Consider the following 25,954-nt stretch of genomic DNA (forward strand, 5'->3'; position numbering starts at 1 on the left):
ACACTTGTTCATGCAGTTAGTCCTCGACTGGTGACTACAATTGAGCTCAAAGTTTCCAGTACTCAGCAAGACAGTTGTTAAGTGAGTTTTGCCCCATTTTATTATCTTTCTTGCCACAGTTGTCAAGTGTTAAGTGAATCACTGCAGTTGTTAAGTAAGTAACATGGTTGTTAAGTGAACCTGGCTTCCCCACTGACATTGCTTGTCAGAAGGTCTCAAACGTGATCACGTGACCCCGGAATCCTGCAACTGTCATAAATACAAATCAATTGCAGAGCATCTGAATTTTGATCATGTGACCATGGGGGTGCTACAAGGGTTCTGTGAAAAATGGTCCTAAGTCATGTTTTTCAGTGCTGTTGTAACTTCAAATGGTCATTAAACAAATTGCAGTAAGTCGACGACTACCTGTATTCTCAAAGCATTGCATATATGATTGTGCCTGCATAGGCATGCTGCATAAAATTCATCTGCTTTGGCAGGCCTAGGAGGAGCTCACACCTCCACTGTTTCACTCCAGCTACCTTATCTCTGTTATTTTTTTAACCACTGCCGTGTTAGCATGTCTAGGAATATTCTCTTATCTCTTTAGGGATAATTTGGATAATTTGTGCACATAGAATAGAATAGAGTTGGAAGGGACCTTGGAGGTCTTCTAGTCCATCCCCCCACTCAAGCAGGAGGACCTATACCATCTCAGACAGGTGACTGTCCAGCCTCTTCTTAAAAATCTCCAGTGATGGAGCGCCCACGATTTCTGAAGGCACGGTGTTCCACTAGTTAATTGTCTCACTGTCAGATAGTTTCTCCTTAATTTCAGGTTGCTTCTCTCTTTGATCAGTTTCCAACCATTGTCTCTTGTCTTGCCCTCTGGTGCTTTGGAGAATAGTTTGACCCCTCTTGTCTGTGGCAGCCTCTCAAATACTGGAATACTGCTATCATGTCACCCCTATTTCTTTTTTTCTTTAGACTAGCCAAACCCAAGTCCTGCAACTGTTCTTTGTATGTTTTAGTCTCCAGGCCTTTGATCATTTTAGTTGCTCTTCTCTGAATTTCTTCCAAACTCTCAACATCTTTTTTGTGATATGGTGACCAAAATTGGCTGCAGTATTCCAGGTGTGGTCTTATTAGGGTTTTATAAAGTGGTACTAATACTTCACGTGACCTTGATTCTATCCCTCTGTTTATGCAACCCAGGATGGTATTGGCTTTTTTGGCTGCTGCTGCACACTGCTGGCTCATGAAACAAGATTCATTTTGTTTTGAGCTTAGAAAGAAATAGCTCAATTATTATTCTTCCAGAACTATTGAACTATTTGTTTTAATGGAACAAAACTCAGAATGAGTTCTTAAAACTTAACATTTAATTGTTCCAGATGTAGGTAACACTGAGAACTTAAACAATCCTTTTTGTTCTTGACCTCAGATCCAGATGAGTAGGTACTGTAGCTGTCCTCTTTAATTGATTCTGGCAGGCCAACTTACAGAAAAATTATCCCACTGTCATTTTTAGAACATTTTTGAGAATATTTAAAACAAAGCTGTTGTGAAAAGCCAGCCTGCTTCTGTTGCATCGTTTCTGGTCAGACATTCAAGAACTCAAGACATTTCTCAGATAGAGGTAAATATAGAAATTGGGGATCAAGGCTGAAATGGGTTTCATTCTGTCTCTCCAACAGCCTTAGAATTCACTGCTGGAATCTTCAGGTATCTGAGAGGAAGTTGGGATTTAATTGAGAGAAAGGGAGTTCAGGAAAAGTTACTTTTGAAAAGATACATAAAACCCTTGAGGAGAAATATTGTGTAAAATAATTTATGAGTATGTTTGCTATGTTTTCTGGTATTTCTTTCTTCTGTAAAGCTCAGTAATTGTATCTTTCATGAAACGTGAAACCTTTTTATAGCAGAGTTGCCTCTAAATTAGGGACAGATCAACATAATTTCTTTGAATATTTTTATGAGAAATCTTTTTATGTCATGTCCTGTGGTTTGAATAGCCCCATATTTTATCTTTTGCCACTGAATATCTGCATGTGACTACATTAATCTAAAATGGGATTTTTACATTCTCCTTTTTGCTTTTTTTTTAAAAAATAGTTTGATTTTATAAACCTGTTATGAGATTTGTCTGTATCCCATGGGGGAGGGAGAAGAAAATCTAATTCTCTTAATCAAATATCTCAGTGCTATAGCTCCAGGAAGCGGCAGTATAGAATTTAGTTCATTTCCCCCTCATTTTTTCTCTTCATTTGCAACAAATTAATTTGCTTATTTAATATTTATCTCACACAGTAAGGTTGGGAGGAGGATGCCAGGTGAGGTGCTTTCATATGATGAACCAGTAAGTATTGATACACCAAAGAAGAAGGTATAGTTAGGGATTGTTCATTCAGAGGATTTTGAGAGAGGAAGTTTAAGATCTCCAGCTTATGGGTTTAGCTATGGCACTACAGAAGTCCTATAGGAAATAAAGGGAGCACAATTCAGTTTTCATTCACAGAAAAGGTTAAATTAGATTAGAATCATTCAAGAATCCTTACTTAATTAAGCTGTAAAACCTTTTTAGCTCCTATCTGAACTTGGTTAGGTTAAGTTAAACAAACAAATTAGCAGAACTAAAATGGTAGTTTTAAAACATTTCTTTCCCTTTGAAGAGAACAGAATAACAAAGTTGGAAGGGATCTTGGATGTCTTCTAGTCCAACCTCCCTGCTCAAGAAGGGAACTCTATACTATTTCAGAGAAATGGTTGTCCAATCTCTTCTTAAAAACCTCACGCATTGGAGCATCCACAACTTCTGAAGGCAAGTCATTCCATTGATTAATTGTTCTAATTAATTAACATTAATTAATTAACATAACTCTTAGAAACTACATAAGCAAGGCAGATAGACACAAGTTATATTTCTTATCTGTGAGATTTTGCTTAAAAATAATAATGATTAAAAATCACCCCTTGACCAATATTTATGGAGGCTCTGCATAATTCAAGTAACTTATTTGGCATATTTTTATATGGAGTGTTTTTGTTTTTATTTTTAAAAAATTAGTTTGATTCTTGTAGTTTGTCTAACCCTTGAGCACAAACATTTTATGGGACTTTGTCAGAATGTTATTAAACTACTATGCGGAAACCAAAGCTCTCTTATTAGATCCTTTATTATAGAAAGAAGCTCTATAAGCTCTGTCTTTAAAATGAAGATATAATGCACTGGTGATATTATCTAGTTGGGTAATGAAATATCTGTAAGAAAACAACAAAGCTCAGAGAGCGCCAGAGACCCCACAGTAAGGATATCAGTATAGATTACGATTGCTTATAAAACACTTAGTATCTTTGCTTCCGTTCAGGCAATGTTGTCTAGCCCAATTTTGTCTCTAGTATCAATTACTTTGGCTGCTTCTATCCACAGTGGTGTCACCATTCTCTGCACAAAACCAAAGAAACTTCTTCGACAGATAAGGAAGAATACCACTAGTATCCTGGGACTTTACCTTGTAAGAAAAAATAAAATGTTTAGACATGTTATGGAAATTCTACTGAATCTGCCTATATGAAACTATTGCAGTCTTATCTTTTTCCCAAACCTCTGCTTTCATTATTGAAAGTGCAATCACTTCCTGTATCTTCCTCTCCAAGCAAAGCCTAGCTTATTAGCATGGCTTCAGAGAAGCTTATACTGGGATCATGAGATGCATGTCCAGAATGCACTGGGAGTAAAGGAAGAACAACAGAATGCTTCCCTGTAATTATGGGTCTTTAATTAGTCATCTGTACATTGATTCAGCCCAACCTGTAGAGGCTCTATGTACCACTGCATTGGCTTCAGGGAACTACTCTAAAGAGAGTTCTCCTGATCATGTCATTTCTAGGTCCACTAAAAACAATGAAAATGAGTTCTACAATATTCCAGAGAAGGCTATGTGGGACATCCTTCCTCATCACAGTTACAGTTAAGGCATCTATAATAGTTGAAGGGAGGGGGAGGAGGAGCAGAACAATGGAAGCAGCATCAGAGTGCAAACCCTGTCCTTATATATCCAGTGATGTTTTTGTCACTGAAAAAAGTACAGCAACTTGTTTTTTCTTCCAGATTCTATTTTCATTGTCTTCAATTATTGATGAATATCGCAAAGGGATTACATTGCTACCTGGGATGTGTTTAGTATTCATAAAATATTTCTATTTATATCAAATGGGCGGCAAATAAAAGGCGAATGCTAGAATGTTAAAATACAACACAAGTCATGTTGATTATCTTTCATACTCTAGGCAAAGCAATTGAGTTTATTTGGGGAATATATTAGTTATATTCCATCACTTTTATAATTTTCAGGCAATCATGTTTACTGAGCCTCTGGTTACTGAGTTCAGCTTTAGTTTCTTTTCTAAATCTAGTTGTGCATTTGTACAAAATACAGTTTAAGGGCCTCTCTTTATATATGTCATTGTTCCTATATGAATATAATATGCATGCTTTTATGCATGGATCATTTATTATATTTTGTAACACAATGTACTATAATCTTTCATCATATCATATACAATATACTTCTGAAATCTGCTCTTTCTAATGCTTTCAGTAATTGTAAAAATTATTATTTTTATAGGTGGAAAATGAGTTTAACAACCTTCCCTGGGTTTATATTAATAGTGCCTTGGAACGTTGAATCCCTGGATTCTAACAATTGGATTCCAATATCCCTCATTGGTCCCTTCCAGCTCTACGATTCTATGTTTTATATAATGCTGTCCATAAATAGGCACCAAGAAATTAGCTTAACTCAAGAGAATCTGCATCTTTTTCTTTATTTTTGTAGGAGGGAATTTCATATATAGGTTACGGAACAGACTGTTGTTCCTTGAATTGTCAGCTCATTTCAGGATAAGAATCCTTTTCATCACATATTAAAATTCTTGTGGTTGTTTCTGTTCTAAAACAGACAATGAATCAACAAGGAGGCTAACAACAGATAACAATGGAACTAATGTTGACACCAGAAAAATTGGCATAAATTAATTGGTGAATAGATTATTTTACAATCCACTTGTAGTCCTACTTTGTTTTACCACTTGTGTTATGATATCATTTCAAGGCCCAACAAATGCAGCTGATGCCCATAAGCCTTTATTGTGCATTGTAATTACAGAAAATGACATTTGTGAGAATTGAAGTCAATAAAGAGGCTTTTTCCCATGTTTTTTGAAAAACCCCAAATGTTTTAACACTGAACATTTTATGTTGCCTTATATCTAAATATTTTCCAGATGATTTACAAAAGAAGCAATGAATGAAAAAGACAGTAACTATCCAATAAAGACAGTAACTATTTATTAAAGCAAAATTAAACATGTGAACAATTATCAAAAATGTTATAAAAATGTAACTGGCGAAGATGCTATTTCAAGCAGGGCAATGATTGCTATACTATTTACTAAATTCTTACAGAGACTTCCACTTGGTTATCAAAACCACTGTGCATATTTCATTGATTAGAGGAATGGCAGGCAATCCAATGCTCTCCAGATATTTTGTTTGAAAAAGTCTTAATTATCCCTAGAATTATTGGATTTAAGGGAGTTGTACCAGAGATCAAAGAATTACAAAATAATAGGACTGGAAGGGACCTTGGTGGTCTTCTAGTTCAACCTCCTGCCCTAGGTAGGAGACCTTATTGATTTCTGGACAAATAGCATGTTTCCCCGAAAATAAGAACCAGCCAAAAAGTAAGCCCTAGCTTGATTTTTTGGGGTGGGCCTACTCCCAAAATAAGCCCTAGTTTTGGGGTGAGGCTCAGGCCTAAAAATCAAGCTAGGGTGGGGGTGGGGGGTGAAGCTGCCCCATGTGCCCCGCACCCGCTTACCTTACCGGCAGGACTGCTGCAGCCAGGCCTCCCACACCCCAACACTTGTCAAGCTGCATGGCTCGTCATGCCAATGCCGCCGCTTGCGGCAGGAGGTTGCACAGCACTTCGGGCCATTGCTGCTGCTTGCAGCAGGATGCTGCAAGGTGCTTTGCACCATTTCTGTTGCTCATGGCAAGAATCCGCATGGCACTTCGGGCTGGCAGAAATGACCCAAAGAGCCATGCAGTGTCCTGCCACAAGCAGCAGACACGGCCTGAAGAGCCTCGTGGCTTCTTGCTGAAAACAGCAGAAACAGCCCAAAGAGCCATGCAGTGTCCTGCCACAAACAGCAGACACACACGGCTTCTTGCCGCAAACAGCAGAAATGGCACAAAGCACCATGCAGCCTCCTGCCATGAGTAGCGGCAATAGTGCAATGGTCACATGGCATCTGGCTACAAGTTGCGGCAAGTGTCCACAGAAGAAATTAAGCAGTGGCGTGACAGGTGTCGGGGTGTGGGAGGCCTGGCTGTGGTGGTCCTATGGTAAGACATTCTCCGAAATTAAGACCTAGTGCCTTTTTTGGAGGCAAAAAATATATAAGACCAGATCTTATTTTCAGGGGAACACGGGCAGTTGTCCAATCTTTTCCTGAAAATCTTCAGCGATGGAGCACCCCAACCCTATCAGGACATTTCTCCTTAGTTCCAGGTAGGATATCTCTTTAACTGGTTTCCACTCATTTCTTTTTGTCCTGCCCTCTGGTGCTTAGAGAACAAAAGTTGAATTAGAGTTACCAATAACTACCTGTAGTCATCACCGTATACCTATGCTGCAAAATGGTTGATGAGTAGGTGTAGGTTGCAAATGGGCTGAAGTGCATGCCTCTCCCAAATCTCAAATCCATGTTGTGCAGAGGTGCATATCCTGTTTGCTGATTGGTTGATCCAACTTCCTGTTCGGTCCTTTGCTATTTGACTGCCCCCCCAGCCAGAATATTACATTTGCAGAAATAAAAATAGAACACCTATGCAATAGAACACCTATGACAGACACATATGTTCCCTGATGTCTACTTCTCGACCTTTAAGACAGCCCCCTCTTCTCTGTTATAAATTTAGGGGATGTCACAAAAATGGGCTTTCATAGTTAAACGTATTAATCACAAAACACCTCTTTTATCTATCTCCCCCAGGATGTTGCTCTCGATTCGAGAACATCCTATCATACAGCATCACAGTCTGGTTTGGAGGCAACACTGCTTCAGACAGGAAGGCGGTGCAGAGAGTGGTGAGGATGGCCGAAAAGATCATTGGCAGTTCCCTCCTTCCCATCCAGACATAGCACAGAAGCGCTGCTTGAGCAGGGTCCCCAAGATTATCTGGGACACTACACATCCTCTTCACGACCTGTTTTCCTTGTTACCTTCTGGGAGGAGGCTCCGTGGTATCCGAAGCAGAACATCCAGATTCAGCCAGAGTTTCATTCCATACAGCATTCCATACAGCATTATTGCGAACTCTCAAGCTTCCTCCTTCCGTTATATATTCAAGATGGACAATATTTAATATTTATTTGCTACGTATATGTAGGGGGGTGGGTCTATACGTATGTTGTTCATAGTATGTTTAGGTGTGTGTCATGTATGTGTTTCACTTTGAGAGTGGGCAACTAAATTTCATTTTTGATGTGTGCTATTTTGCCCACAGTATAAAAATGACAATAAAGGTTATCTTATCTTATCCCAGGATGTTCTCTAGCATTATAGCTTATTTTTGCTTTTGGGAAATGCAGGTAGACACACTTGCAAACAAAGTACTGGACTGCCCTGATTCCATAGAAGCTTCCTTGTATTTTAAAAATAGATAAAATATTTCTAATCTTCTTTCTAACTAGTGAAGAAGCAGTAGGGACTCCTGCTATCTATGAGTCGGCCAAAGCAAAAAGGGAAATCTTGATACTAGCAGAATCAGAATAACTAGCTTTGGGCTGAAGTAGTCAGCCATAGAATACAAGGTAAAGTCCCAGCACCTGGTGAAAAAAACATACAAGGTGGAAATATTTCCAGTGCTAGGAGCAGGATAGGATTTTTTTTTTACAAATTTTATTAAATGTACATTTTAAAAACAAAAATGGACATGATTCAATTTCCCTGGCTTCAACAGTGCTATTAGTATTACCTTATGTTACAGAAAGAAAAACAGAAACTTAAAATATATTCTTTAACAGGACAGAGTATAACAAACTGTGCGTATAACATCTGTAAATTTTTTGATAAACCATCTTTCAATCGTCAACATTATATTTACATATTTTCAGTTGTGCCCTAATATAGGTACTAATAAGAAGTCCTTATGATATCAACTAGTCAGTCGATAATCATCTCAGCGATCCTCCTTATCTCTAACCAATCGTACAAATTTTTCCAAATTTCATAATACTCTGTTTCAGTGTTATTTTTCATCTCTAGAGTTAACCTGTCCAGTTCGGCACAGGATAAAATTTTATTTATTATTTCTTCCTCAGTGGGGATTTCCTTTTCAGGATAGGAAAAATATTGATGCTTTTGAACTCCTGAGAATGCCACAGATAACCAAGAAAACAAACAAATGAATTATTGAACAATTCCAAGAAAAATTTTCATTTGAAGCAATCTTAATTATTCTACAATGGATACATTATGTGAAGGATTGGTAAAATGAGGACCCAGATTGTTGGGGGCAATATGCTGACTCTGTAAACTGCTTAGAGAGTTCTGTAAAGCACTATCAAGTGGTATATAAATCTAAGTGCTATTGCTACAAAACATAATCACAAAGCAATAGAGGAAAATTTAAAAAAAGCGTGAAAGCAATACAGATCTAAAATGAAAAAAGAACAGGGTAATTAAATAAGTGACTTCCAATCTTCTTCATAGCATTTATAAACCCATTTAGTATGCTTTCTCCTCTCTAACATTACACTTCTATATTCAACCCTTTCTAATAATCAAATTCAAAAATCACCATTTCATTTTATTCCATTTTCTCCAAAATCCATAAAAAGGTTTCTAGTCTTTCAAGAAAGTACTTATTGTTTTATCCCTGATCGGACAGATCAGTTTTGCCATTTCTGTGAATTTTGCCATTTTCACAATTGAATCTTCCATTGTGGGCATTTCAGTATTTCTCCATCAACTTGGCCAATTTCTCTGATGTCATAAACCAATTGCCAATATTTGTTTTTAAAAAAATCTCTTACATTATAATACAAATGAATTTCAATGCTTTTAACCATTTTCTCTCCCATTGACCTGGGAAGATAATAAAAAAATGTAGGTTGACTTGGACTTGATGAATACATAGCATGTCCATATTGTTCTATTGACAACTGTACAGATTTCTGGGATTAAATTAATTTATTTTTCAATTTCCCAAGTTAGCCAACAGCTCTAGGACTTCATGGTGGTATGTTAGTTTAATACTAGTCAGGTGTAATCCTTTTCTTCAGTATTGTATCAGCCAAGATTACCATGGTGGAGCGACCCGCTTTTGTTCTGCTGCTTAAGAATCTTTTCTAGGCTCCTTCTTGAAAAAAGACTATAGTAGGGATGATTAGCATTTAAATTAATTCACCCTTTTAAGAAAGTAAGGCAGTTTTGACTTTCCTTTCAAATCCAGTGAAACCAAACACAGTTTTTCTCGAAGACTAAAGATGAAGAACTTGCATGAGACATTATGACATTATGTTCTTTATAAACCAGGGGCACATGCTAGTTTCTTAACTATAGTTGTGTAAGAACAGAAGACAAAACTTCACACTCCTCTTGGTTGCCATAATTAGCCCTTTTTTTGCCACCACTGATGTATGCTAGGCTGTCATGGGACCCTAATAAGTAGCATGCAGTCAGTGCAGAAATATCAAACAGGTCTGTTTCAGCAAATCTGGGTAATTTGTTACAATCAGAACTGTTGTGATTTGGGGCAGAAAGGGGGTAAAAGAACTGTAATTATGTTACATAATCTTGAAATATAGCTTTCTCTTTGGGATACACAATGCAAGATAGTCCCAAGAGTGGTGATAAAAAGATTACCAAACTGAAAATGTTGGCCTGCGTAAAGAAATATCATGACTTCTTTTAGATGTCCTCTGCAAAAAACATATCTAGATGTAAAGCATGTCATAGACAATAATTAGCTTTATCCAGAACAGCTTATATTCTGCAATGATGCTTTTAACACCATCAAACATCCACATCTGCCTATCCCAGATCCTTGGGAAGAACTTGTGAGGTAGATAAAAATGCTAAATTCAGTCTAAACATATGGTTGACTGTGCAAGCAACCATAATAACAACAATAACCTGTCCAATTTCCATTGACTCTGGGCAGCTCACAAAAACATTACACCAAAATCAAGAAAAGAATACAATAATAGACACAGAGAATAAAAGATGTCAAGGATGACCAGAACCAGACAGTTTTTAAAATATCATTTTGAAGTGCAGACACATTGCTTCCAAAAGGTGCTTACTGTTAATAACAAATTGTTCAAGATTAGTTGTATTAAGCTGAAGCGTGAGTGAAATTGACTATTTCATGGCAAACTTTCCAGTGAATAATGAAGGTTGCTGAGTTCACAGAGATTTGAGTCAAAGATGTCAGGAGAGAATGGCCATCTCTGGCCACAGTGCATGTGCAACTCTCATTAGCTTTTTGTCCTACTTTCTGGGGACATTCCTAGGATGGCAACCTGGCAGTTTTCCAATCACAGTATCTTCTTTAGCTTTTGGAAAGATTTCTCATCTTCATTACCAAAGCAGTTCAGGAGGAAGATGGAGAGCAAACTTTCAAACATAGAAACATAGAATCATAAGACTGGAAGGGACCCTGGAGGTCTTTGAGTCCAACCTGTAATGAGTTTCCAGTCATTGCTTCTTGTCCTGTCTCATGTGCTTTGGAGACAAGTCAACCCCTTGTTCTCTGTGACAATCCCTCAAGTACTGCAAGCCAGTTATCATGTCACTCTAATCTTCCTCTTCAACAGGCTAGACATACCTAGCTCCCTCAATCGTTCATCATATGTTTTAGCTTCCAGACTCCTTATCATCTTCATTGCTCTTATCTGCACTCTTTCATGGCTGTTTGTATCGTAGTGACCAGAACTGGATGCAGTATTCCAAGTGTGGTCTCATTAGTATACTATAGAGTGGGTATTATCACTTCTTGTGATGTTGATGCTATCCTTCTGTTCATGCAGCCTAGGACTTTTTTAAGCACACTGCTGGCTTATTCTTAAGTGGTGGTCCACTAGGACACCTAGATCCCTCTCACAGTTACTACTGTTGAGCCAGGTATTGCTATCTGTACCTGTGTGTTTGGTTTTTCCTGCCCAAGTGCAGGACCTTGCATTTCTCAGCAATGAACTGCATCATGTTGACTATGAGCCAATGTTCAAGTCTGTCAAGATCCTTCTGAATTTTGAGTCTATCTACCAATGTGTTAACGATTCCCCTCAGCTTAGTGTCATCTGCAAATTTAATGAACTCCCATTTTATCCCTTCATCTAGATAGTTTAGAAAGATGTGGAATAACAATGGGCCCAAGACAGAACCTTGAGGTACCCCACTGCATGCTTCCCTCCATGTAGATGTCATTCCACTAAGGACCGTAGTTTGAGTGCTGCTGGTTGGCCAATTGTGACTCCATCTGGTGGTGGTACTCTCTTATCAAGAAATAGGTTGTGGTCTGAAGTCTAAGTATATCGATAGCAGTCTTAAGACTTTATTTAGGACAGTTTCACAATGAGTATTTTTGTCATAACACTGATAAGGAACACATGGAGTAATTATGTTAAATAGTTATTATGCTTGATGTTGCAGACATTACTGTACTGATTCCTTTTAAGCACGTCAGAGGCTCTCCGGTTTGTTGAACAGCTGTTCTAATAAGCTGTCCATTACAGAGCAGGCTTCTGCAGCAGGTAACTCATCAAGTTGGAGTTCACCTTGCTCCATTGCTGGGGTTGCTTAGGATACACTTGCCAGAAAACAGTCGGCTTCCTGTAGTAAGCATTTGTCCTGGCTCTTGTCTTCCTTTCTCTGTAAGTCTCTGGGTTGTCAGCATTGTTCTCATGCATCTATGGACTAACTAGTGCGAATTAGTTTGTAATAAAACTGAATTCAGAGAAGGCTCAGACTGGCTTGTTTGCGTTTGTATTCTGTTTTGGATCATTTTCAGTAGTGAACAAATTATAGGCAAGAAAAGCCTTGTTCCCTAGAAAAGATGCAAAGAAACGAGACAGATTTTGATTAGTGACACAGTGAACAGTTCAAACAAAATTAGTGGAATATACTGCTTTGCTCTAACAGATTTAGTTCAGATCTTCACATTATTAGACATTTTAAAGAGGCTTCAATGAAGAAAAGGCATGCCCTTTTTTTGCCACAATCTAAGTACAGTATGGAATATATCCATAAAATGTATTATTCATATTCTAAACTGAAATTATATCTAATAGATGACAAATCATTAAAAATGTGAAGGAAGGATTCTTATGCGTTCATCATATTTTTGTGACATTCTACCAAACTGATTTTCCTATTTAACGTTTCCAGGAGTGACATTTCTGAATTCTTTGTCCATTCTTCACAATTATTTCCAACCACGTTCTCTTTTCCATCCACCATTAATCCCTTTAACGTGCCCATACATTTTCTTCTGTTACTATATAATTTCTTGCCAATAAATTCCTAATTTTCCAGCCCATCTAGGATAAAGCATGAAAAGTAAAGAAGCTGATGAAAAATAAATTGGTATGCCTAATTTGTGTTCGTAAGCAGCATTGATTTATATAACAAATGCAACTAGTACCTTTTATTCCTAAAAGAAATTAACAAAAAACGTATTTAACGGGATTCAAATGGTTTCAGGAAGGATGCTATTGCAATAAGCTTGTGTCAGAACTTTCAGGCTGGATATGGATGCTGGTTTGAGCAGTCCAGTCTTCAAACTTTGTTGGGAAATATCTTTTATTTGTCATCTAGGCCATCGTAATATCTACTGAGGCATTAATCAATGACCCTCTGAAAGGGTAAAGAGATTATGAATTGTGTAATAAAGGCCGTGGGCTCCATTCTGTCTTTCAGCATGATTCATGAATCTAATTCCTATGATTTACTAAATTGCTGCAGTAGCCACTAAAAAAATCTCCATTCTGTCTCAGACCCAACATAGGTGCAAGTTGGCTCCCAATATGTGAAGAGTAAGCAACTGTCCCCTTTCCAAATAGTTTGAATTTAGAAGGTAGTATTGTGTGTGTGTGTGCTTTGTGTACGTGGTGTGACATTATAATCTAAAACATATGGAGGGCACAAGGTGCCCTTTTGTGCTCTTGGCAGAGCAAATGAGGGAATTCACATCATCTAGGATGGTGCTCCTGCCTATTGTAACTTGTGGAAGCTGGAGAAATTGTCTGATGATAACTTAAATATGTAACTGCAGATTAATATGGGGAAATGCTAAAGGAAAATGGCTTATTCATAGACACACAGTTTGATTTGTTTTACATCAAGTGCATCGCTATTGTGCTGATTTTTTCCTTTCCAAAAGAAGACATGGGCATCATTTTACTTTAATTCTCATAATAATCCTGGGAGGTAAAGATGTGGAAAGAGAATGAGAGGCCTATGATTAGCTAGTGACTATCATGGTTCAGCAATACATTTGCGTGCATGACTGATAATTTGCCTTTCACTCAACCCCATGCTACCTGTTCAACAAATGAGACCCTTCTGTATTTTTAAGAGTTCCTGCAGATCAGGAAAAATGGAAATGAATGTGAGTCAGTCGATTGCAGGATGCATCAAAACAAGTGTTTCCAATTTTGCACATCTATGTGATTGCGAATGTTTTTTGAATCCTGCATTTCCATATTATTATCTTACATATTTACTTTTATTTATAAAAGGAATTTACAATCTTGGAAAAGAGACAAGGGAAACAACATAGAAGGAAACCGAAGAATGACACTACCGTAGCTATAATGGGTACTTAATTACTACACTGTAGTGTGAGTTTGTTTGTTTCATTAAGACAAGTTGGAAAACCCATTAGACTGACCAAATACTGTTATGATAGAGCTGGATGCATCTGTAGTGGAAAACGCAACCTGTTCTTTTATTCTCTGAAATAAAAGCTTCATTAAAACAAGACCATTAGGAATGACTATGAAATTATTTCCATCTGTCTTTTCTCCATATTTCCAAATTGCCTTATCTTGTTTACAGCAGGACACCAAAACCTGGGGAATATGTCAGCCCTCCAGTTTTATTTCACTGTGCACCTGCCCAATTTGCAGCAGTTTTAATTTAATTCTAGTCCTTTGGATTCAATGAAATTCAGTGCACAGTCTTAGTATGTCTAAAGTTGTGGTCTGAGGCTTGTGCTCAGAATGTACTTAGAACCTTGTGATGATCCTCATATACAGGCTGTGTTTGATCGAAGTTCTTACCTTATATCCTCAGGAAAAGCAGAGGGCTAGTGCAAAGATAAGAACAGAATGGAAGTAAATAAAAGAGAGCAAATGTTCATTTGAATTATAGCAATTTTGTGAAACCAATATATAGGTGTAGAGGGATGCAGGCAGGTACTGCAAATCAGCCACCCGTTTTGGTGCTATGGCCTGTCCATCCATTTCAAGCACCATGAGGACACAATCAAAGTGGAACCAATCTTAGAAGATTGACAGCATTTCCGTTATTTATATCATACATAACAAGGAGATTGTTCGTCTAAAGATTTAAAAGGAAAACAAGCAAACGTTAGGAGAGTTTCAAAATCTATGCACCGCTGGTTTAATATGTATTAGTAATAAAAAATAAATAAACGACAGCATGGTTTTAATTCTTAATAATTTTCACTGAAGTATAAACTCACGAACCTTTCCACCTTCCTTCGGATCTTGCACGCTCCCCCCCCCACTTCCCAAACGATACATCCTACACGAAAGGCTTTCCCTATTTGGAGCCTTTAGTCTGTTTGGAGGCTGTCCGTAAACCAGGCCGAATGTTTTGCGTGTAAAGAAGTTTTTACAAAAATCGCCGCCCGGCAAATTGCAGTGTAGAATCTTTGGGACTGTCAGGTTTCTACGATCGGCGGTCGCGAAAAACAGGTCAGCGGCGGGCGGGCGGGCGGGCGGACGGGAGACCGTTGCCAATCGCTCTTTCTGCAGCTGTATTCGCGCTGGGTCCGAGGATTGACGCTCTTCCATGAAAGCCTTGGCACAATCTGTTAGCCGCTTCTTGTTTCGCCTCTCTCTTTTCTGCCGGCAAAACAGAACTTTTTAAACTTCCAAGTCTTTCGCTACAGTATTTGCCTCCACTCTTCGGGAGAAATCCAAGTCACGGGAGAAGCTGCGCCTTCCGTAGAGAAGAAAACTGCAGGGTGAAGATGGAAGTCAGTCTCACGCCGCGTCTTCTTTCTTTTTTCCAGGTCGCGAAAGGCCGAAGACGCGAACCTATCTGCCATCTAGAGAACTTTTCTTCCGAATGACTATGGATAGGATCGGATTGTGCCTAGCGTTAGGGACCGGAATGGGAAAGGAAACAGATTGTTGTAAGAGAGGGAACCTGCCTGGATTTGGAACTCCGACGGAACAAATAAATCTGCAAAAAAAAAAACAACAACAAAAAAACCCCACACAAACGTGTTAAAGCGAGAAATAGAGCGCGCGCAAATCACAAAATCGTTTTCGTCCCCTGCGTGCTCTGAAAAGGCGCATTGTTGCGCTTACTGGCAGCGGCTGCCTTTGCATCGCTCCATGGTAACCTGCGGGCAGCAGCCGCGCGCCCGGACGAATGCACGCGCCCGGGTCCGGTGACAGGTGTTTCCCGGTATTTTGATGGGGCGAGGGAGGGGGGGAGGGAGAGAACGACTGATCCTAGAACGCTGGGCAAGGGGGCGGGCAGGGGGCGTGGCATCTCCAGTTAAGAGGCAAAGAGGGGGCGGGGTTTGACCGAGTTGGCCCACCCTATCGTCTCCTCCTCCTCCTCCTCCTCCCCCCTTTGTGTTGGGGGGGCGGGGGGGCAGCTTGGTTTGTTAACCGGCGAAGCCGCCGGAGCTCCGGGAGTCGCTGGAAGTGGTTTTCCTACCTCGGCGGCGGCTGCAAGCGAGCGAAAGAAGCGGAGGGGAAGGGGGAGACGGGAACGTCAACTAACGCCCCAGCACAGATCCCTCCGTCCCCCCTTCGCTTGAAGCACCGGGGGACGCGGAGAGCGAAGGCAGGGATAAAAGCCAGCCGCCTCCGAAAGGAAATTGCGGGAACAGCGGCGGATTTTGATCGGGGAACTGCGGGCAGCAACTTTTGGGCGTCCTTGGCTTGCGGCGCGGGAGAAACTTCCTCGGCGCCCCCACAGAGCTCAGGGCCGCGCGCCGGAGCCCGACCCGCCCGTCACACCTAGGGAGGAAAGGGAGCGACTTGCTGGCTGGCCTCGACCCGGCACGGGGGAGCCAAGTCACGGAGGCCATGCGGTCGTCGCGACCCCGGAGCTGAGGAGGAGGCGTCCTCGTCCTTTTGGGGCTTCTCCTACGCCGCCGCTGCAACAGTAGTACTACTGAGAGAGAGAGCGAGAGCGAGAGAGAGATTTTACAACAAACAAGCATGAAGCCGGTACGAAGATTCCTTTGCTGGGTGAGCCTCCTTGCCATCACCGGGACCTTCTGTCTCAGCGCTTCTCAGTCAGGTGCGGTCCAGTTCCTTCCTTCCTTCCTTCCTTCCTTCCCTTCCTTCCTTCCTTCCCTTCCTTCCTTCCTTCCCTGGAAAGGGTGGCGGGAGGCTGCGGTTTTCCAATATTCCTCCACCTCAAGGAGCGGCTTCCTTATTCTGCGAGAAAAAGATCCTCGGACAAGATTAAAAACGGAGATAGAGGCAGCTGAATGGCTTAACTTGCCCTGTATTTCCGGGATAACCTGGCCGCCTTGGGCCGTTCGGTGCGTGGCGCGCTCAGAAGTTGTTGGCGTTACTGAAGAAAGGAAGGAAAAGTCCCGGGAGCCCTGGCTCTTTTGTAGGGCACCGCTGGCGCCAGTCTTGAGATGTGCATTTCGCGGCGGAGGCGGCCGCTGGCCTCCCGTCCTTTCGGCACCTGTGGCCGAGACCCAAACCAGGCGTGCGACCGCCGAGCGGTTCTTGCTGTCCTGAGCGGGAAGGACCGGATGGAAGGAAGGAAGGAAGGAAGGAAGGAAGGAAAGAAAGAAAGCTAGATTGAGGCGCCAGGTGTGGGAAAGTGAAGAGAAGGGAGAGGCGAGATGCTTTGGGGCACGATCCCAACTCCGTTGATTGCGGGAGCCTTGAGCATCTGCCTAAATCTCCCAACAAGAGCAGCGGAAATTGCAGGTGCTTAACTTTAAGGATCGTGCCCGAAGTCTTCTGCTTTACTTGACAAGCGGAGCCCTACAAATCCCGCCATTGAATACAAATGTGGGATTTTCTCGCGCGGTTCTCTCTCTCCCTCCCCCCACCATCTCTGTAAACAGGAGAGTCTTTCTCTTTCTGTACTGAATGGGCGACGGCGGCGAGAAAGGTCGAGTGTGGCTCGTTCTCCTCCCTTGATTCTGAATAAATCCGCCGGCTCCCCTTCGGGGTGGTTAGTACTTGCTGGCTATTTCTCATAGACTCAAGGGCCAGCTGGGAAGGTTAGGTAGACAAGTGTGTCCTGAGCGAGGGCATGGTGCGAGGTCTAGTGCTTAGTTGTGGTTTGTGGCCGGAGGTGGAGATCTTTTGAATTCTCCTGCTGGGACTAGTCCGAGTAGCATGTTCGGGAGATTTTCTTCCCAGTCTTCAGGCTTTCGTAGAAGTAACGGGTCTGGCGGATTTCACTGCGATCTCCTTCCCCTTAAGAAGGCAGTTTTAACCGATTGCCTCAACGGACCCCACAGGAATCTAGGGCTCCAGATATCATGGGTACAGCATACATGCAAAACCATCAGTAAGAGTATTTTCTCCGTTCCTGGCCTGAGTGTTCTTGTGGTCAAAGGCGCTCCTCTCTGTTGTGTGTCACCCCCTTTTTTCCCAACTTTTTGGGCTATTACTTTTGCCTCAAATGAATTCAGGGTGCCATCCCATCCCCCATCTCCATCTTGGCTTTGTCTTTGCCTCTTTTAATTGTCTGCTCCCTGTTTTCAGGGCCAGAAGTATGGCTGGTTCCCCTGCCCCTATAACAGTGGAGGCAACAGTGAATGGGCATTTCAGAGACAGCTTATATATGTTATGCATTTCAGCCAAAGCAATCCTAGAATTCACTTAAACTTTCTGAAGTCAGCAGGGCTTGTGTTGTCTAAAGGACTTTGAGTAAATATTTGACATTTTTGCTCAAAGTGAACAACCTCATGATTTCATGGCACTGCCATAAATGTTATGGTGATCAGTTGGCTTATATTTTAGACAGAGGTGGCACTGGGATTAAACAATAAAATATATGGGCATCTCTGCTAAGAAAAGTTATTTATGTGTGTGATAATGAGAATGTAAGGAGTGAGAGGAGGAGGAAATACGTAACTGTGAAGCTGTGTATTGTACACATAGGTTACATCAAATTCTTACTGTACTAAATGAAACAAAAACAAATTGTTGGAATGTGTGTATTTGTGCTATGAGCAGAACAAATGAAAAACAGCATCGCTTACATATTTCATAAATCCTCTTGTACATGCCCCACTGAAATGAGAAGTCCTCTTACATTTTCCGTTCATTTCAGTTGCTCTTTTACAAAAGATTTTCACAGTGGATTGAGCACTTCATAACCAGAACCCACACAACAACCACTGCCTGTTTCAGTTGGGCTGTTTATGAAAGACTAATCTTGTGGCAGATCTATGCAAAGAGTTTCTCTCCACACAAACACCCCCCCCTTCAGCCAGTGGCAGTTCAGAAGAGTTTGTTTTGGTCCAAATGAGAAATTAAGTGTGGATAAGTAAACTGAGCTGCCAGAGGGCGACAAGATGTTGAGTGAATTGCTTTTAGATGATACAAATTAAGGAAATGAGGGAAGACAATCTGCTTCTTGCATTATTAGACACAGCTTACAGTTGGTGGGGAGGGGAAAGTTGCATATTTTTGAAATGTTAATTTCTGAAGAAATGGGAGAATGCACCTTATTTACTGCTCTATGTTAACTGCATAGAAGAACAATTTTTTTTGTTCTGGTACAGTAGGAAAAACAATTAAGGAAACAATTTTTCTTCTGTGTATAGTCCTCCAAAGAAAACAAATATTTATCTACATAATTGTTTCTTTCCTTTATTGCTTGATTTATGTGTGGACAACCCAGACCCTTTAAAATTTTATTCAGAAGGAATCTTGAGATGTTGTGTTATTGTCAATCTGGTTCAGAAAGTAGTTGCATGGATTACTTAAATATGAATAGTTGTTTACATTTTTGCTCCAGAGAATTTGAGAAACGAATAACTGAAGAAAGAAAACATGTTATATTGGGCCAAAAATGACTGGTGTCAGAATTTTGCTTACTGCAAAATCAGGTTTCATGAATCCAGTGAAAAATATAATACAGTATTGTCTTTTGGGTAATTAAATATAATTTCATCTGATTTAATGGAAATATCATGTTACAGCCTGATAAATTATAGCTAAATCCTACATAATATTTTTTTTATAAATCCTTTTGGACTGATTAAATTGAGCAAAAACATAAGAGAATAGATCTTGTTTATACCTAAGATTCCCATTACTTGATTCTTCTCCATAGCACCATCCTTTTATATTAGTACCATCATGACTTTCTACACACAAAACATACCCGGATGTTGGTTAGATTTGATCGAGCATTCAAATCCATGCATATTGCATTGCACTGTTTAATTTGGATCTCTGTTGAACATTCAAGCCGGCTACTTGTCCATTTCATTTTTAAAGTGTCACCCAACATTGTTGAGGAAACTGAGATAAAACTGGGAATCTGACTGCATGTGAGCTAGATAATGATGTTGGAGCTGAGAAAAAAAATAGACTGAATAAAACTCTATTTACATGTAAAGCATTATGCTGACAACAAACTGACAAGCTGATCTGATCCCACATTTAAAGCAGGTCCCATGTTATACTTGTACTGTAGTTCTCAAGATCTTGGATTGTATTGGTCCATTGCATAGAAAAAATATGATAACTGCAATCTATTACATTTCCCAAATGATCAAATAAGATTTTAAACCTGATTTAATTAAAGATAAATATGTGAACTCAAATATATTTTCAAAGATAATAATGTTAAAAAGTGTGGCAAATATGAGCTTTTAAAAATTGCATATTGTATACTGTGGCTCATCATTCTGTTTGTATCAGTTAAAGCTTCCTGATATATATATAGATATAAAGAAAAGCAGAATATTCTATCTTACAATAATTGTTTTAGGGAATTTCTTTCAGGCTTGTACTATTTTCCTCTTTAAAATGATATTGGCTGTTTGCTTTCTGTTTCATGAATTGTATTTTGGTCCCTTGTTTATTTTTAAATTGCTGTTTCCTTTCTTTGTATTGCCTTCTGTTATGATTTTCTATTGGTAGTTCCAGGATATTAATAATTCTACTTATTTTTACGCAAGCCTTTCTTCTCTGGTAGCCATAGCTGAAATATCATTTCTTATTCTGTCTGGGCTTTTTCCCCTTTGTTCTCTTCTTGCCAGCTAGCCTCCCTTCCCGTTCTCCTTATTGACTCTATATTTCTTTGCTGTTTTATTACTTTTTTCCCTTAGCCTTTCCTTGCCACATCCCCCCATTATTACTTCGTTACTTACCATTGTTTTTACTGTGTGGCTAGAGTTAATCACCTCAACCCATAGCTCATTGAAGTAGAGCACTTGCACTTAAATAGTGCAATCCTGTTTATTTAGAAGTCATATGTATGCAATAACTTCAGAGTCAAGGTGTAATATTACTGTGCTAGACATTTACAGTTTTAAAAGATTCTAAGGAATATTTTGAAAAAAAATGGGGGTGACTCACTAGGCTTCACTGATGTCAGGCTGCCTTAGGTTTCATAGCAGCAGTCCCACTGACCATATCATTTCAAACCTAAGCCTTACAGTTTAACTTGATTGTGGATTACTTCCTGAGCCACTTTCTATTCAGCTCTGTCTGATGGAGCTGGCTGAATGGACAATCACTATTCCACCACCCAGATTTATTCCTGAAAGAAAATAGCATGGCATTGATCCAAGGTCAGCTGCTCTTTTAAAACACTGACTCCCAAGGCTGAATTGGTCCTTAAAGGAATGCTTATGCATCCCTCGGGTGCCATCTCTTACAATTTCTCTTCAGTGGAAAAGGAAGAAAGCAGCTCTCTCTAATGGAAGAGTAAAACACGAATTGTTTTAATTGTTAACATCTACTGGTCCATTGTTTACTTATTATCTCATGATGGATGTATTATTCCCTGAAGAGTTCAGTGTATTATGCTGCAGTCTAAAACACGCTTTGCTCTGTAGGGCTTCTTCTGCAGCTTCATATATTTCAGTGAGAGTTTAGTAAAGTGCTCCCAAGTGGGTGGTTGAGAGCCTCCAGTCTCAATCCACCACATGGATTGAGATTGCATATATGTGTCTCTTAACACATTTAAGAGAAACCAATACAGAGGCCACTTATAGTGTAATGGGGCCAGGACCTGTTGAGTTAGATATTTGTTTCAGATCCAAAATCCAAGGAGCTCTGAATTAAAAATCAGTATGTCTGTCTTGTTAGTAAGGATAATCACAATTATTAGCCACTTACAGTATGTACAGTAGTCTGATGAGTGGAATCTGGCATGAATGAATGAATTCCATAACAAATTGCTATTTGTCCTTAATTAGCTGACAATTATAAGATTATATTAAAAGAACCGTTACTCTATATTTGACCCATTGCTCACTCAGGTTCTTCCTGTGAAACTACTGCAGTTTTCCATGGACATTGGGGCAGGGGAAAATTTTTGTCTTTCTTACACATTACTGTAACTAAGAATCAAGCCTTATCCATAGTTCATAGACATCAATAATAATGTCTGGTAACATATAAGTATTATTGTACTTTGTGTATGATTCATTGGGAAGTTTCCCTGTATAATAATCATTGAAATTAATAGAAGTTTTGTCTACAACCATACTATCCTGAAAATGCTCAATCTTGTTTGATCTTGGAAGCTAAACAGGGTCAGTACTTGGATGGGAGAAATTAATAGAAGTTTTGTTAAGAGTGTGTATATATGACATGGCCATCCCCTCTTCCAATTAATTGATTCACTTGATGCACTCGATGTCAAATGGCTTGGTCAATCATCTGGCAGTTACGTTTTAGACTTCCTAGCTTCTGCAAAGGAGGTTGAGAGCTATTAGTTCCCTTGCCATAATATCCATCTCACTTGTTCACCTTCGGTCTGTTCAATTTTGACAGGCTTGGGGGGCTGTATATATACCCATTTATTCCTGTCCATTTTTGACACTCCCCCCCACTATGGGAATGCATACAAAGCCAAAAAACATTGTTAAGTAAATGGTGGTTAGTTGAGGACTCACCCCAATCAAGCCATCCCAGAATTGGTCCCACCCAGTCCTGAGCTTCAGTAAGGTAAGTAACTGCCTCCAAGTCCCTCCACCCACCTATCACCCCCACCCACCCTCTGTACCCTGCCCTTAGGGGGTGGCAAGCAGCCCCAGCACTGTGTGGATCTGGGGCTTCTTGCCGTGACCCTGGAAGCTGTAGCTGCCCCAGTTCATACCCAGCTTTCCCTTTTCTTGCTCCCATTGTAGACAAGGTGTGCCTGGCCTAACTGCTGGGCCAGCTGGAGTTGGCTTTGCACTGTGAATAAAGGGGGGGAAAGGGTTGCTTTTGGCATTTTCCCTCATTTTCCATAGTGCAAAACCAGCCCCATCCAGGCCCAGGAGCTATTTGCAAAAGGGCATTTCTTTGCAAAACGTTCCTAGGCAGGGATGGGGCTGGATTTACACTGTTAAAAGGGGTGGATGGATGGGAGGGAAGAGAAGGCCGCTTTCAGCCTCTCTTTGCAGCCCAAAGCTAAGCCCAGCTAGGCTCAAAAGGCAGGCAGGGTGTGCATCATGGATAGGAAGCCAGGGCATAGCCTCAGGATAAGAAGATAGCAAAAGTGAGATGGGGCAGTGGATTGAGGGCAGCGGGAGGCCAAAAGAGGATAGATGGGGGAGGAGATGGGGGGCAGTTGTAGTGTCTCTGTATCTTAAAAAATGAGGGTAGGCTGCCAAATACCTGCATTTTGATCACATAACTATGTGGAACACTGCAATGACTGTAATTTCAGGCATGGATCACATCTCTTTGTTCAGCACCATTGTGACTTTGAATAGTTGCTGGGCAAAGTGTTGTTCATTGAGGACACCTGTATCCCATTTTGTTGAGGCCTCCCTATGGATTCATCTTGATTACAGATGGGATAATTAAACCTCCAGTAAGGGTTTGTACAAGATAGGTAGATTACCAGTTGACCAGAAAGCGGTAGTTCGGACTCAGACTTATTTCAGGTTAATTTTAAATTCCTTTGGATTAATTGTCAGGGTTAATTACCTCAGTTTTGGAGTTTACATGACACTCTTACTCCCTTTCTGTGACTCATTTAATTATGTCAGGCAAAAAGGCCTGTGAGTATTGGACAGGATTATTAAATTAATTTGGAAAAAATGCCCAAGATTGCTCATATACTATATCTCTAACTGCAATTTGATGAAGCTTTTCAGATTGCAGTGCTAAGCAAGTTCCCTTTGCACCTCAGGCAGTTCCTAAGATCAGCTGCAGTGGTGGCCACTTGAAAAGTTGCCAGTACTAAATAAATCTCCCAAAGGCATGGGGAGCATGCAGCCTTTGTTTAGTTTTGAAGAAAGCATTTCAAGAATGACTAGCCTGTATGAGAAAACTCTGAACTGTCTTTGTATGTATCAAGGACATTTAATTGCATTATTCAGCCCCTGAAGCTCAGCAAGAAAAGAAACTCATGTATATGTAAGAACGATTCAGAAATTTTCCTCATCTGAATTTCTTCCCAAATTGTTAAATTCTAAACCATCTGGAATTGTTTCCACAATGGAACAAATGGATTAGTAATACTTTATTCTTTTATCTATTGCCAAATTTGAGCATAGCCATGCATCCATACAATTTTCTGTAGATCTCAATTCCTTTGTGCCTTACTCTTCGTTTACATTACCCATCCAATGTGATACAATGATGTAGTCATGCATAAAATTTTGATTTGTTTTATGCATGATTGCATCAAGATTTCTTTGGTGCAGTGTGATTGCAGGAAGCATTGTGAAGCAAATTTAATTTGAAAACATGTGGTTGTATCAAGATTCTTTTTATCTGGTGTTTTACAGCAAGATGTAATGGTAAATAATAGTACTTCGGTGCATTGATACAACCTTGAAAAAATAAAGAATTTTAATGCAAGCTCAGTAATGATTTCCCTATAGTATTTTATCAATTCACCGTCCATGTACATCTTACATACAGAGGGAAAATCTCTACATGAATTTAAGACTATGACAAATTGTACATGTCCCTGTTCTACACTTCATGAAGAAATACTAGTTATTTACCTCGTAACTTTAAGTAAAAATCCTGTTCTCATTTAACTACTTCTAGTTAAGTTAAAATATAGTAAGATGAAATAAAAACCTGAAATAAAATTGGGGAATGTTTTAGTGTGTGTAAATTGTAGCTTTTAATTGAAAGTCATCATTATATTCAAAACCTATTTAATTCTTGCCTGCAAGTAATTTAGCATAATACCGTTTCTTTAAATGAATGAAGGATTAATCTATTTCATGAAAATGGTCCAACTTTTTACCACTTAATACAATTTTCAGATGTTATAGTAAACAGAAGTTCCTATTTCTTTCACAAAAAGGCAAAACAACAACAACAACCACCTCCGGAGTGGACATTTGTCTAGTTATTAAAAAGCTTAATTATGCTAAGGGCAGGAGCCCCTCAATTATTATTTTTTAAAAAAATGTGAAAAAAGACAGTGTCACTAAAACTGGCAGTGAAGTATTGAGAATTAGTAGCATGGTTTCCCACTATTTTATGGTATTTTAATATTAATTTAACCTTACTAAGAAAACCTTTTAATTTGCTTCCTGGGAACCTGGGGGCAGGGGTGACAGCAAAATTCAGTTGTGTCACATTTGTACTTTGGGCTGTTTACAGGGGATGCCTTCATTCACTGCAGCTCTGATAAATCAGGGAAAAAAGTGGGAGAGAAAGAACTAATTTCTTAGCCAGTGACAGCTTGCCTTCCCCTAAAATATTTTAAGTAGTTTCATATCATGAAATGAATTGCTTTTGCAAGTAATAAGTAATTTCACCATTGCTTACCTATTTCTATTGACTAAGTAATGCAGCTGTGTAAGTATAGCATATTTTGAGTAAAATAATTCAATGGCATCTGGTCAGTTCTTCCTTATGCCACATTTGGTTTCATATGGTAGTCAAAGACCCCTCTTCATCTTTTTCCTAGTCCTGGTTTCAGCTGCTTTATATTTTAATTTGAAAGTGGAGCTACAGTATTTCTTACTGGGAAATGAGCTTTGTGGTGAATATTCTGATACAAGGTGAATTTGATCTTTGTTGTCACTTTGCTTGGGTATATTTGCCCTTTTTCTTAAAGCCTTTTTGAAAAGCAGGATTTTTACTGTTATTGGCAAAACAAACAAACAAAAACTTACCCTATACACTGCTTTAATTTAATTTAATTTAATTTAATAATTTAATTTATATACCGCCCTTCTCCTGTAGGACTCAGGGCGGTGCACAGCATATTAAAACAGATACAAACAAAATACATCAAAAAACAAAAAAACCCCCATAAAACCAAATTAAAAGCCAAATATTAGAAGCTGTGTGTCAATTAAAATTATCTTAAAATCATCCCTACCTAAAATCCTCCCTAGGTCAGGCCCGCTTGCTGGAAAAGCCATGTCTTGAGGGCGCGGCGGAAAGTAAGGAGATCCGGAATCATCCGGATCTCGGGGGGTAGTTCGTTCCAGAGGGTGGGGGCACCCACAGAGAAGGCCCTCCCCCTGGGGGTCGCCAGCCTACATTGCTTGGCCGACGGC

The sequence above is a fragment of the Protobothrops mucrosquamatus genome, unplaced genomic scaffold (genome assembly GCF_001527695.2).
Source record: "Protobothrops mucrosquamatus isolate PMUCROS unplaced genomic scaffold, P.Mucros_1.0 scaffold_253, whole genome shotgun sequence".
NCBI lineage: Eukaryota > Metazoa > Chordata > Lepidosauria > Squamata > Viperidae > Protobothrops > Protobothrops mucrosquamatus.